This window comes from Pseudophryne corroboree, chromosome 1, assembly GCF_028390025.1.
Source record: "Pseudophryne corroboree isolate aPseCor3 chromosome 1, aPseCor3.hap2, whole genome shotgun sequence".
NCBI classification, from domain to species: Eukaryota; Metazoa; Chordata; class Amphibia; order Anura; family Myobatrachidae; genus Pseudophryne; species Pseudophryne corroboree.
Genome location: NC_086444.1, coordinates 1,209,761,945 through 1,209,767,670, shown reverse-complemented (window position 1 = coordinate 1,209,767,670; position 5,726 = coordinate 1,209,761,945).

Sequence of the window (5,726 nt, the reverse complement as noted above, 5' to 3'; positions counted from 1 at the left end):
CACCGCTATTTGCTCTAAAGTACTGGATTGGTGGAGCATTAGCCACCCAGTGGTGGAGATGTGTATTGCATGCTGATTATGTAGTCGTGCCTCAACGTGCCTGTCCGTGCGTAAACTCAGCAACCTAAGCTATCGCCTAGGTGCGACTGAACCTCAGTTTCGGAAGAGAAACAGCAAAGACGTGTCCCGGCATAAATGCACCAGAACCGGATGCCCGGTGAGCCAGCCAGACGCTGGTTGTTTGTTTTTAGCGCAACATTCTGTGTAAACTGGAAACTGTGGATGAAACTTCTAGTACATCAGTAGTTTCTGGGTTATTAAAAGTCACTTAGATCACACTTCTTCACCCTTCTGATCTTTGGACTGAACAACCGAACCTCTTGACCATGGCTGCATGCTTTTATGTGTTCAGTTGCAGACTGGATGTTTGCATTAACAGAGAAGGTGTACCTGAGTATACATAGGTTATGACATCATGCACTGATTTATTTGCTCCAACTTTCCAGTTTATGTATTACTCTCTCTCTCTGTGATGCTCGTTAGGATTTATTTTCTTGTTAATTTCAAAGTTTATGCCACCTTTTTGGTGTCATTTGCTTACATCAAAATTTCCCTTCTGTCATTTCTTAATGGGGTTGTGTCTCCTAAAATGCTATAACAGCAACCGCTGGGGGTTATTCAGGTTTGTTAGCAAACCAAAAAAGTTAGCAATTGGGCAAAACCATGTTGCACTGCAGGTGGGGCAGATATAACATGTGCAGAGAGAGTTAGATTTGGGTGGGTTATTTTGTTTCTGTGCAGGGTAAATACTGGCTGCTTTATTTTTACACTGCAATTTAGATTTCACTTTGAACACACCTCACCCAAATCTAACTCTCTCTTCACATGTAGCATCTGCCCCACCTGCAGTGCACATGGTTTTGCCCAATTGCTAACTTTTTTTAGTTTGCTAACAAACCTCAATAATGCCCCATATTTGTAAAATTTACGCATGTAACATCTGCAATGCAATCCCACATAAGTGAGTTCCCTTGTAAATCATACTGTGCATCCCGAAAGTATTCACAGCGCTTTACTTTTTCAAAATTTTGTTAAGTTACAGCCTTATTCCAAAATGTAATAAAAAAATAATTCTCTCCAAAATTCTACACACAATACCCCATAATGACAACGTGAAAAAAGTTTTTTGAGATTTTTGCAAATTTTTGCAAATTTATTAAAAATAAAAAACTAAGAAATCACATGTAAGTATTCACAGCCTTTGCCATGAAGCTCAAAATTGAGCTCAGGTGCATCCTGTTTCCACTGATCATCCTTGAGATGTTCCTACAGCTTAATTGGAGTCCACCTGTGGTAAATTCAGTTGATTGGACATGATTTGGAATGGCACACATCTGTCTATATAAGGTCCCACACTTGACATTGCATGTCTGAGCACAAACCAAGCATGAAGTCAAAGGAATTGTCTGTAGACCTTCGAGACAGGATTGTCTCAATGCACAAATCTGGGGAAGGGTACAGAAAAGTATCTGCTGCTTTGAATGTCTCCAATGAGCACAGTGGCCTCCATCATCCGTAAATGGAAGAAGTTCAGAACCACCTCTTCCTAGAGCTGGCCAGCCATCTAAACTGAGTGATCCTCTGTGGAGAGAGGAGAACCTTCCAGAAGGACAACCATCTCTGCAGCAATCCACCAATCAGGCCTGTATGATAGAGTGGCCAGACGGAAGCTACTCCTTAGCAGCCTGCCTAGAGTTTGCCAAAATGCACATGAAGGACTCTCAGACCATGAGAAACAAAATTCTCTGGTCTGATAAGACAAAGATTGAACTCTTTGGCGTGAATGCCAGGTGTCATGTTTGGAGGAAACCAGGCACCGCTCATCACCAGGCCAATACCATCCCTACAGTGAAGCATGGTGGTGGCAGCATCATGCTGTGGGGATGTTTTTCAGCGGCAGGAACTGGGAGACTAGTCAGGATAGAGGGAAAGATGAATGCAGCAATGTACAGAGACATCCTGGATGAAAACCTGCTCCAGAGCGCTCTTGACCTCAGACTGGGATGACGGGTCATCTTTCAGCAGAACAACGACCCTAAGCACACAGCCAAGATATCAAAGGAGTGGCTTCAGGACAACTCTATAAATGTCCTTGAGAGGCCCAGCCAGAGCCCAGACTTGAATCCGACTGAACATCTCTGGAGAGATCTGAAAATGGCTGTGCACCGACGCTTCCCATCCATGATGGAGCTTGAGAGGTGCTGCAAAGAGGAATGGGCGAAACTGGCCAAAGATAGGTGTGCCAAGCTTGTGGCATCAAATTCAAAAAGACTTAAGGCTGTAATTGCTGCCAAAGGTGCATCAACAAAGTATTGAGCAAAGGCTGTGAATACTTATGTACATGTGATTTCTTAGTTTTTTTTATTTTTAGGAAATTTGCAAATATCTCCAAAAAAACGTTTTTCACATTGTCATTATGGGGTATAGTGTGTAGAATTTTGAGGGGAAAAATGAATTTATTCCATTTTGGAATAAGGCTGTAACATAACAAAATGTGGAAAAAGTGAAGCGCTGTGAATACTTTCCGGATGCACTGTATCTATTCAGACTCCACACTACAGTTAGTTGCTATAAACATATTTTACATGTCAATTGAACTTATTAAATGACAAATTGCAGTTAATCCTGTCACTGTGCAAATACAAGGCATTGTGTACTTATCTTGTGTGAAAGTCCGGGAATTCTCCCACATACAGTGTGGTTTCCTCCCGAGGACACCAGACGTCTGCTTAAGAGTTCCTTCACAACAAAGTTAATATGGTGACTTCTCCCACTATCCGTCCATACAGAGAGTAATGAACATATACATATTCTTGTAGAGCCAGGGTAACCATAGGGCAGATGCAGTGGTGCAAGTAGAAACAATGTCTTATAGGTACTGTGTGTGCGCACGCGCCAAAAACATGGGTATGGCCAAATGCCACATGGGGCATGGCCAATGAAAATGGGGGTGGGATACACATATGGGGGGGGGGCAGATACACATATGACCCCATTAGTGCCAGATAGGGTGGTCTTCAGTATGCCGGCGGTCGGGCTCCCGGCGACCAGCATACCGGCGCCGGGAGCCCGACTGCCGGCATACCGACACTTATTCTCCCTCGTGGGGGTCCACTCCCCCCCTGGAGGGAGAATAAAATAGTGTGGCCCGTAGCGCGGCAAGCGCAGCGAGCCCGCAAGGGGCTCATTTGCGCTCGCCACACTGTCGGTAAGCCGGCGGCCGGCCTCCCGGCGCCGGTATGCTGGTCGCCGGGAGGCCGGCCGCTGGCAGATCGTAGTGAACCCTGCCAGATACACAAATGCCACCACAGTGCCAGATACGCCCTCACCGTGCCAAATATGCTCCTACAGTGCCAGATACACAAATGCACCACAGTGCCAGATGCACAAAAGCCCCACGGTGCTAGATGCACAAATGCCCTATGGTGCCAGATACACAAATGCCCCAGTAGTGCCTTATATGCCCCCACAGTGCCAGATACACATTGCCCCAGTGTGCCAGATACACATTACCCCACAGTGCCAGATACACATATGCCCCCACAGTGCCAGATATGCCCAAACAGTCCAGAAATGCCCCCACTTTGCCAGATACACATGCCCCCACAGTGCTAGATATAGCCCCAGAGTGCCAGATACACATATGCCCCCAGAGTGCCAGATATGCCCCTTCAGTGTCAGATATGCCCCCACGGTGCCAGATACACATGCTCCTAGAGTGCCAGATATGCCCCCAGAGTGCCAGATATGCCCCCACTTCGCCAGTTATGCCCCCGCAGTGCCAGATATACCCAAACAGTCCAGATATGCCCCCACTTTGCCAGATATACATGCCCCCACAGTGCTAGATATGCCCCCACAGTGCCAGGGGTTCACTACGATATGCCGGCGGTCGGGCTCCCGGCGACCAGCATACCGGCGCCGGGAGCCCGACCGCCGGCTTACCGACAGTGTGGCGACCGCAAATGAGCCCCTTGCGGGCACGGTGGCGCGCTACGCGCGCCACGCTATTTTATTCTCCCTCCAGGGGGGTCGTGGACCCCCACGAGGGAGAATAAGTGTCGGTATGCCGGCTGTCGGGATCCCGGCGCTGGTATACTGTGCGCCGGGATCCCGTCAGTCGGCATACTGAAGACCACCCCAGTGCCAGATACACATTCCCCTAGAGTGCCAGATATGCCCCCACTTCGCCAGTTATGCCCCCACAGTGCCAGATATGCCCAAAAAGTCAAAATATGCCCCCACTTTGTCAGATATACATGTGCCCCCAGAGTGCCAGATATGACCCTACAGTGCCAGATATGCCCCCACAGTGCCAGATACACATGCCCCCACAGTGCCAGATATGCCCCCACAGTGCCAGATATGCCCCCAGAGGGCCAGATACACATGCCCCCACAGTGCCAGATATGCCCCAGTAGTGCCACTCACCGTTGTTGCTGCTGCCTAGGGCTGGCACTGTCTGCTGCTGCTGCTGGGGAGAGGAGAGTGCAGCACGCGCCCCTCCTGCTCCTCTTCTGCCCTCAGTCCGGTCTCTGAGTCCTCCTGCGGCGGCGGCATCCTGTATATTAGATCTGACTGCCGGTTCGCAAGCTCTGATTGGCTCATGAACCAGTGTTTCAGTGCACGCCGCCGCCGGGCTTGGGGACTCGGGAGTGACTGGGCAGGCAGGAGAGGAGAGCCGCATGCTGCGCTCTCCTCTCTCCAACACCCAGTGTCTGCAAGCTGGTACAGCGTACCGGCTGGGAATTTCTTACCGGTACGCCGTTCCGCCCTGTACCACCTATACTTGCAGCACTGGGCGGATGGAACTGCACCCTAAATTCTCCACATAAAAAAAGGTCCATCAGCATGCTGACCAGAAGTCCAGCCGGCCCCACGGTCGGCCAGAGATCATAACTATTAAATTGTTTTTCTGTTTTCCTCACGAAGGGGGATATGTGTCAGTCCTTGGAGAGAGATAAAGTACCAGCCAATCAGCTCCTAACTGCCATGTTACAGGCTGTGTTTGAAAAATGACAGTTGGGAGGTGAGTGGTTGGGGTTTCATCATACTTGCCTACTCTCCCGGAAGCTGCGGGCGGCTCCCATTTATTGGGGTAGCCCCCCGAACCCCCGGAAGAGTAGGGAGTTCTCCTGCATCCTGCGCACACCCTAGTGATGCGGGCAGGATGGAGAGATAATCTCCCATATTCGCGGGTCCGTGGGGTGGGGAAGGGGTTAAAATAGCGCAAATTGCATCAATTTAGCCCCACCCCCCTTCCCGCGGACCCGCGAATCGCGGTGTTTTCCGGATGTGGGGGTGGGGCTTGATGATGTCACAGCCCGGCCCCACCCCCCGAAGTCTCCTGCAGCGTCTCCTCTTCAGGCTTCTCCCAGAGAGGAGAAATTTAAAGCAGGCAAGTATGGGTTTTATCCATGTTCAGACCCGGCATTCTATCTGCACCACACAATCATGGTGCCATGTCTGTGCACACGGTTAATGGAGAGGGATTCTTTAATTATTGGTGTTGGTAAGCCACTCATTATGATAAGAAGCCTGTGCTCATTTTCCTGAGCGGTGGTACAGTTCTGCGGAGAGCCTTCGCAGCCTTACCGGAGGCACCCCGAGTCCCCGCATGTGGTAAATGAGTATGGTACACAGAGCTCCTGAATGAAACGTGAAGT